The following is a 9,570-nucleotide window of genomic DNA, read 5'->3' as shown; positions in this document are numbered from 1 at the left end:
AAGACTCATATTTTTTGAAATCTAGTAGGAAAAATAAGATCCTCGCAAAATAAAATTATTCGAAGTTTTCAAGATTCTTTAGAGAATTAAATCAAAGCAGCATGGTGGATATTTGTTTCTATGATAAATATTTGGCCCTGAATTTCTGTTATGTATCCAGAGGCAACTTGAGTTCATCTTGACAGAAACCATTGAAGAGAATGTTTGTTGTATCTATGTTCAGAATCTCAGGAGTCTATGGTACCTACGACAGAATATGACCTTCTTGGTGTCCATGGAATTAATTTTTAAGAGCACTCTCTTTCACCTTCAAAAGAGTGAAGGTTTGGGCAGTAAATTATACACCCACCCTACCAATAAATCCTGGGGATAAAGAAAATTTCCCGTCGTCTTTGAAATTAAAAACTGGAAGGAGAATATTAACGTCCTATCATAAACTTCCACGAAACTTCCATGAAAACTGGACAAAAAATATGAAATAAGTACTTTCATACACTGGAAAACAGTCAGCTCAGGGCTATGAGGTAAGTCATAGGATTGTCCCAGATTTCTTTCCATAGGCATTTTCTAAACGTCACTGCAGATACAAAGAATCCAAGCAGAGCACAGTAGTCTCACTGAATAGAGGAGACAGAGGTCAGATTTCAGACAGGCTGAGACAGCCAGAATTTGGGGTGGGGGGAAGTACATAGTATAAGATCCCTATAAATCTATACGAGGTCCCATGAGTCTTTGGTTAAATACTAAGCTGCACATACACAGGGCGAGGCACCACGGTCCAGGCAGAGAATAACTGCTGGAGTGCTAGTTGCTGGAAAGCTACAGGAGCGTGCACAGGGCTGAGAACATTTGAATTTTCTAGAGTGGTGAGACCTGACAGAATATCAAGGACATGTAATAGAGATTCCAGAAAGATCACAACTTAAAGGTAGGGTTAAATTAGCCTAAGGGAAAAAGTTTTTCTAGTCTCACCCTAATAAGGCATTTTTTTTAAAAAGCCTTTATAAGATAAATCTAATCTTCCAGAAAAATAGCTACCTGAAAAAAATAAAATTTAACACACTTTAAAGGAAGACCACAAGATCCAGACTCTCAAAGATTTAGCATCCGCAATGTCCAGAGTATAATTTTAAAATCAGAGCCTCAGGCACCTGAGTGGCTCAGTCGGTTAAGCATCTGACTTCGGCTTAGGTCATGATCTTACAGTTCGTGAGTTCGAGCCCCGCGTCAGGCTCTGTGCTGACAGCTCGGAGCCTGGAGCCTGCTTCAGATTCTGTGTCTCCCTCTCTCTGACCCTCCCTCGTTCATGCTCTTTCTCTGTCTCAAAAATAAATAAACATTAAAAAAATAAATGAAAATAAATAAAATCAGAGCCTATGAAGAGATAGGAAATTATTATTCATGACTTACAAAAAAAAAATAATAAATCACTAGAACAGACCCAGAAGAAAATATGGAAGAAGTGAAAAAAGATTTTAAAACATCTATTATAAATATGCTCAAGGACTTAAAGGAAAACATAAATACAATAAGGAGGCAGATGTAAACTATAAAAATTAAGTAAAAGGAAATGCTAGATTTTAAAAAGACAATTTCTTTTTTTTTTAAAGACAATTTCTGAAATGAAAAAAACTCACTGGATGGATTTAATAGAAGATTAGGTACTACAGAAGAAAATATTAGTGAATTTACCATGCATCATAAGTGATCCAAACTATAGCAATAGAGAATAAAAGGTTCAGAAATTTAACAGTGCCTTAGTGAACTGTGGGATAACGTGAAGTGGTCATTTGACTCCCAGAAAAAAGAAGATGGAGTGATGGGAAAGGACAAAATTTGATGAATTGTGGCTGGAAATTTTCCAGATTTAATAAAAAATATTAATCTGCAGATACACAAAGCACAATGAATTCTAAAAATAATAAACACAAAAACTTACAACAAGGTAGATCTTAATCAAATTGCTAAAAACCAGTTATAAAAAGACAATCTTAAAAGCAATCAGAGGGGTGTCTGGGTGGCTCAGTCGGTTAAGCATCTGACTTCAGCTCAGGTCATGATCTCATGGTTTGTGAGTTCGAGCCCCGTGTCGGGCTCTGTGCTGATAGCTCAGAGCCTGGAGCCTGCTTCGGATTCTGTGTCTCCTTCTCTCTTTGCCCCTCCCCAACTTGTGCTCTGTCTCTTTATGTCTCTCAAAAAATAAATAAATGTAAAAAAAAAAATTAAAAATAAAAATCAGTCAGAGAGGGGAAGAAAAGACAATACATATAAAGGAATGAAGAGAAGAATAATCATTGATTTCACAATAAATAATGCAAACCAAATGATAATGGAATGACATTTTTTTAATGTTGGAAGGAAAGAAAAAAATGACTTTAAATCTGTACAATGACTTTAAAAATGACTTATAAAAGCATCAAAAAACATGAAAACCTAGGGATAGGTTTAACAAAATATCGTTAGGATCAGTACATTAAAACCACAAACCCCTGTACTGGTAAAAATTAAAGAAGTCCCAAATGTTCATGGATAAGAAGACTCATTATCACTTAAGTGAATATTTTCCATAAATTGATCTATATAATTCCAAGTGTTCAAATGAAAATTCAAGCTGGTAAATGTGGAAATGCAAAATAACTAGAAAAATTAAGGCAATTTTGAAAAGGAAGAGTCAACTTAGAGGACTTTTGATGCCTGATTTTAAGACTGATAAAGTTACAGCAATCAAGGCAGTGTGCGATTACAGTAAGGATAAACAAAGATAAATGGAAGAGAAAAGAGGAGAAGAGGAGAGAGAGAGAGATGAAGAGAGAAGGAGAGTTCACTTAATTTTCAAAAATCGTATCAATAACATAATTCAATGGTAAAAGAAAGGAATTCATTTCAACGAATGGTTAATGGCGCTGGAACGACTGGTTACCCCTGTGGGAGAAGATAAACTAACCACTGCCTCCCACCTCTACAAAAATAAACCCAAAATGGATCGCAGGTCTAAACGTAAAACCTGAAACCACAAAATGTCTAGAAGAAAGATAGAAGAAAACCCTCACCTTTGTGATAGGCAAAGATTTCTTAAATATAATACAAATACACTAGCAATAAGAGAAAAATATTGACAAATTGGATTTTACCAAAATTTAAAAGTCTGATTTTCAAAAAACACACACAAAAAAGGTCAATCTTAGAGGCACCTGGGTGGTTCAGTTGGTTAAGGGTCCAGCTCTTGATTTCAGCTGACAACACAGAGCCTGCTTGGGATTCTCTTTCTCCTCTCTCTCTGCCCCTCCTCTGCTTGCTCACTAGCTCTCTTTCTCTCTCTCTCAAAATAAATAAATACACATCTTTTTTTAAAAAAAGAAAGATCAATTTTCTCTTTTAAAAAAAATTTTTTTTAATGTTTATTTATTTTTGAGACAGAGAGAGACAGAGCATGAACGGGGGAGGGTCAGAGAGAAAGGGAGACACAGAATTTGAAACAGGCTCCAGGCTCTGAGCCGTTAGCACAGAGCCCGACGCGGGGCTCGAACTCACGGACCGTGAGATCAGGACCTGAGCCGAAGTCGGACGCTTAACCGACTGAGCCACCCAGGCGCCCCGAAAGATCAATTTTCGTGCTGGGGAAAAAAATAACCATGACACATATATCCGACAACGGACTTGTGTCCAGAATAAATACAAAGAGCACTTACAATTCAATACTAAGAAGAGAACCTACTTTAAAAATAAGCAAAGATTGGGACGCCTGGGTGGCTCAGTCGGTTAAGCATCCGACTCTCAATTTCAGCTCAGGTCATGATCTCCCAGTTCGTGAGACAGCACACCATGTTCTGCTCTGTGCTGACAGCGCAGAGCCTGCTTGGGATTCTCTCTCTTCCTCTTTCTCTGCCCCTCACCTGCGTGCACGCACTCTTGCTCTCAAAATAAGTAAATGAACATTAAAACAAAACATCAAATTCATGTAAGAGAGTATGAGAAGGTATTTATGAGGAAGAGTATAATCCTAAAAATAAAATATGTATGAACAGTTTAAAAAAATTTTTTTTTAAACATTTATTCATTTTTGAGAGACAGAGCACAAGCAGGGGAAGGGGCAGAGAGAAAGGGAGACACAGGATCCGAACTAGGTTCCAGGCTCTGAGCTGTCAGCACAGAGCCGGACGTGGGGCTCGAACTCACAAACCGGGAGATCATGACCTGAGTCCAAGTCAGACGCTTAGCCCACCCAGCCACCCAGGTGCCCTTGTATGAACAGTTTCAATAAAAATTAAGAATAACTAAAACTAACATTTATTGAGTGTTTGTATGTGCCAAGCACTGATCTAAGCATTTTAGAGGTATTAACAAACTTAAGTCTCATAACAATCTTTTTCTTTTTTTAAGTTTATTTATTTCGAGAAAGACAGAGAGGGCTTGAGCGCGGGAGGGGCAGAAAGCAAGGGAGAGAGGGAGAATCCTAAACAGACTCTGGGTGGTTAGTGCACAGAGCCTAATGGAGGGCTTGAACTCATGAAACCATGAGATCATGACCTGAGCCAAAATCAGGAGTTGGGCGCTTAACTGACTGAGCCACCCAGGCGCCCCTCATAACAATTTTCTGAAGCAGGTATTACTATTATCATTTAACGTGTGAGAGAACTGAGGCACAGAAAAACTACAAAACTTACCCAGAGTCATACAGCCAACAATTAGGACAGTGAGAAATAATTTCAAGCAGCAGTGAGTTGCCCCCACATGTCATAGTTCTTTCAACATTCAGTAGGTTTTATCATAATTTACAACAATACATTTTAAAAGAATAAATGCATTTATTCTCATTTTAAAGCCATATGAGTGGTGTAGGAAATGCAAAGAGAAGTAAATTTGTTATTATAAATGCTACCAAGTTTCCCCATACATGGCTTTACTTTGATTCGGGAAGAAAAGAAGAGCCAGACTTTTTAAGCACCAATATTGTAGGGCTCAAAACAAGTGACTTTTGGAAACGATTTTGGCTTTCTTATCACCTGAGGAGACTGGGCAAGGGGATGGGTGGGTGGAGCCCGGAGGGTGGGGAGTAAGGTCTGCCACTGACATCAACACAAAAGAAAGAGAGAGCAAAGGAAAGCCTACACCCAGAGGCATGTTCAAGCCAATATGAGACACACCATATTTCTGATGAGGTCTTCACTCCTTCTTTGTCTTCAAGTGAAAACTGGAGCCATGAAATTCCCGTTTTGTTAACACTAAGATATGGTAATGCCAAGCATTCATGACCATAAGCATGGAAAATTGATGAAATTACAGTCTGTTCAGAGAAGTAATATGGGGATGAGAGAAAAAAAATCTTTGCCTGTGTCAGAATTCTGGTGGCAGCTTTTTGAAACAGGTGAACATTTTCTTCCCCCTCTGCTGGAAAACATCCCTTTGTGCAATATGCCAAGTGGATGCTTATGGAAAAAGGCCAGAAAAAAGAAAATGACACAAATAATTGAGATATTTTTATGGGCATGTAAGTCAGTGAGCATTTCATTAGTATCATTTCAGCAATTTTCTGCTCTCAAAGAAGTAGCCAAATTGAAATTCTATCCTACTACTTACTTAATGAGCAAAAGAATGTGATTATGTTGCCATAACATTGAGATTCGAGACGGTCATATGACAGGCATGAAGAAAGTCAGGGTTAAAGAATCTAAGTAAAATTAACCTGGCCTTTTCCCATGAATGCTTTTCAACAGAATACATCAAAAACTCATCACTCCGTTATGAACTAATAACAGCCACAACGCAATGTTCAGAGCAATGCATTTCTGGCATGTGCGATACTGAATTCTCAAGCAATTGGTAAGTGTTGCTCTATGTAATCACAGAGCACTCAGCTTCCATCTTTCGTACTATTTCCCAAGGCTCAAGGCTACATAATTGTGTCAGCTAGTTATGGCTGTTTAGCCATAACCAAGTCAACCCAAAACGTTGTGACTTAACTACGTTAAGTTCTCAAGAGTTCGCTGATGTGGATGAGATACGGCTGATCTCAGGCTCACTCATAATGCTCATTGGGGGTTGACTGGTCTATTGATGGCTTTGGCTGCTCTGGTATGACTTTGCTCTGCCCTCACATGGTGAGGCGTCTTCCAGAAGACTAGTCTAAATTTATTTTTACGGCAATGGCAAAGTTCTGAGAGAATAAAAGCAATCAAGGCCTCTTGACCTCTCGCCTCAGAACTGACACAAAGTCTTTTTACCACCTTCTGTTAGCTCCAAATAAGGCATTGTTAGTTCAGATTCAAAGGTAGGGAAACAGAGTCCATCTCTGGATGTGAGGAACTGCAAAATAACACTGCCAAGGGGAAGAATGGAAGCCACCATAATGATCTCTTTGGAAAAGGATTGCCCCAAATTTACAAACAGATTGGAATCCAAAAGTACATTGTACTCTATTATTTGACTCTTGGAACACATATTCCTAAGATAACAAGTGTTGTTAGGTTCCCAAGTTAATTAACGAGTCTATCAGTACATAAGGTTGAAGAAACAAGTACGCATTGCTAATGTACTCTAAAAATAAATAATATAGTTTCTAGTAAACTAATGAAGAAGAAATTAGCATGACACCAGAAATTGCTTTTTATTGCTTCTAGAAAGGTGCCTTAGGAAAGCAAGTTTTGTTAGAGGAGGGTGCCTATACAGATATTTTGAACCACTAAGATAGTAAGGGACCTGTGAGAAATTGAGTGCCCAGTCTCCAAGCGCTTCTTCACCATCTACTACCCTCTCTGTGCCCTACCCACCAGACAGTAGTAGTTTCGGTTCCACCCCCCACTCCACTCCAATCCCATTCTTGTACTTACTAGTGGGAAATGCAGCCAACTAGAATAATGTTTAGGCTGGAGGCCTTGAGTCCAATGAAGATTTTTTGTGATGACCCTGAAAAGAACTACTGTTCACTTTCAAGTGATTGGAACTTAATGCTGTTTATTCCTTTTCTTGAAATTTATTTTTTAGGTTTCAAACGCAGGGAAAAATACAGAGAATCCCAAGCAAACACTCTTGTATCTACTCTTCAGCTCTACACAATCCTAAAATTGTGGTCATGTTTGCTTCATATTTCTTACAAAGAAATAAAGCCTTACTGACGCGGTTGTCCCTGTATTTCCCTCGCTGATCCTCTGTCTCTCCCTCCTTCTTCCTCAGAAGTAGCCACCAACCTCAATTGTGTCATCATTTATCAGACCCATGAATATTTGATACTTCTCCCTGTGTGTATTCATAAATATATAGCTTTGTCTCATAGGTTTTAAACTTTATATAAATTGCTATCATATTGTACCTACAAATCTATGCCTTACTTTTTTACTCGATATTTTAATTTTTAAAAAAATGTTAAATTTATTTCTTTAAGTAATCTCTACATCCAACATGGGGCTCAAACTCATGACCCCAAGATCAAGAGTTGCATGCTCTGCTGACTGAGCCTGCCAGATGCCTCTCACTCAACATCTTAAAAAGGTTTCTCTATGCCGGGGCACCTGAGTGGCTCAGTCAGTTGGGCATCCAACTTCAGCTCAGGTCATGATCTCTGCTGTCAGCACGGAGTCAGCTTCTGATACTCTGTCCTCAACTGTCTGTCCCTCCCTTGCTCTCTCTCTCTAAAATAAACATAAAAAAAAAGATTTTTCTATGTTGATGTACAACACTAGTTTACTAATTTTCAGTGTTGAAGAGTTTTCAATTGCATGGTTATACCAGATATATTTTTCCAATCTCCTGTTGATGGACATTAAGTTGCTTGTCATTTTCTCTATTATAAACAGTATTTTAATTACTATTCGTGTGCATATTTTTGTGTAATATCTACAAGAATTTCTCTGGCATATATGTCTAGAAGTGGAATTTCTATCTTTTAGTGTATGAGCATCTTCAACTCTATTAAATATTACCAAATTACTTCCACCAGCTGTGTTTGGGAGTTGATGCTAATTCACCTCTAGCATTGTCAGTTTTTCACGTTTTGCCATGAGTATGGTAGTGTATCTCAGTTATTTTAATTACCTTCATTACTATGGAGATAGAATTTTTTTGTTTACTGAGCTCTTCATTTGTGAATTACCTGTTCATCTCTCTTGTCGATTTATTATTGTGTTGTTCTTTCCTATGGCTTTGTATATTCTTTCAACATGAATATAATTAACCATTTGTCACATAAATTGCAAATATTTTCCCCTCTCTCACATTTATGGGGGTTTTTGTTTTACAGAATTTTAAAGCTCATACTCAAATGCACCAAAGTTTTCCCTAATTTTTATCAAATGCAATTTTCTGAGCCATGTCTTAGATCTTCATTACTCAAAATGTGGTCCACAGACCACCAGCATTAGTATCACTGGGGAATCACTGTTTGAGAAATACTGCTCCAGATTCTCTTCCCTCTCACTTCCTCCAGGACTGTATGTACCCCTTCAGTTATTCCCTCTTTCTCTTGCATCATCTGAACCTTTAAATCTGTTAAATCTTTCCTGTTAGGATACAAGTACACTCCAGCATATGCAATCTCAAACGTTCCTTGATCCAGATTCTCCGCCAGCTGCTCTTTATTTTTTTGTCTCCTTTTTGACAAAACTTTTCACATCAGCTATCCAGATGCATGGTCCCTCCATGATCAGCTTCTTCTCTAGCTGGCTTCTCTACCTGGCTTCCGCTCCCATCACTACCCTGAAAGTGACCCTGTTAAAGTCAGCAACCAGATCTTGGCTGCAGAATTCAAAGGTCATGTTTTAGTCATCATCTCACATGATCGTTGAGCAGCACTGGACCCCACCAACTGCACTCTCCGTGAAACACATTTCTGTCCTTGCTTCTATGAAACTAGACTCCTGATTTTCCTCCTACTTCACTGGCTGCTCTTTCTATGCCTCCTTTGCTGGTTCACCCTTCTTTCTCTAACTCCCCGCATATAAGAATGTGGCAAGGTGTGGTCCTAGTCTTTTTTCTCCAGATATACGTTCTTCCCAGGCTTAAAATTGGAAGCATACCAAGGGCAGAGCAGAGGGTACTGCTCATCTGGTACCAGCAATAAGAGAGTGCATGGTCTATAGAGATTTTCAAAACAATAAGATCAATTATGTATAGGTCTGAATTTCAGTATCACCAATTCTAGGCACCATCAGTCATAAAATACTCTTTTTAGAGGGAAAGCTTTCTTTTATTGATTTATGTTCTAAACAATGGTTTAATTGTTGATTTTTAATAAACATACGAATGCTTCAAATTGTCATATTTTTAATACTTTTCTTTAGTAAGTGTTATATTCTACAGGGAATTTGGAAAAAACCATTTATTCAGTCAGCCCTTCCTTTCTCCCACAGAACACCTGCATACTCAGCTACATGCATTCCTTTCAAGAGAGGTTCACAATACTTTGAAGTTATTCAATTTTGTGTCAGATACTGTTCATGTCTCTAACCCCTGGAGTACCACATATTCCTGTGGCATTAGGCAGTTGATTCAAAATGAACAACAGCACAGTGACTATAAAAATGACAAAATCAGTTATTTCTTTTTTTTTTTTTTCAAAATCAGTTATTTCAATCCTGT

General features: G+C 38.1%; 1 long non-coding RNA gene across 1 annotated transcript; it reads left to right on the top strand.

Moving 5' to 3' along the window:
* The first annotated feature begins 285 nt into the window (after nt 1–285).
* Nucleotides 286–7,108, top strand: LOC125176055 (uncharacterized). Its single transcript, XR_007156109.1, has 3 exons — nt 286–524; nt 5,715–5,820; nt 6,982–7,108. It is a non-coding gene; the product is annotated as an uncharacterized LOC125176055 (long non-coding RNA).
* The last annotated feature ends 2,462 nt before the right edge of the window (nt 7,109–9,570 follow it).

Source organism: Prionailurus viverrinus, chromosome D1, assembly GCF_022837055.1.
Source record: "Prionailurus viverrinus isolate Anna chromosome D1, UM_Priviv_1.0, whole genome shotgun sequence".
In the NCBI taxonomy this organism is placed as follows: domain Eukaryota; kingdom Metazoa; phylum Chordata; class Mammalia; order Carnivora; family Felidae; genus Prionailurus; species Prionailurus viverrinus.
Note: the sequence above shows the minus strand (reverse complement) of the source record. Positions and strands in the feature narration are given on the sequence as shown.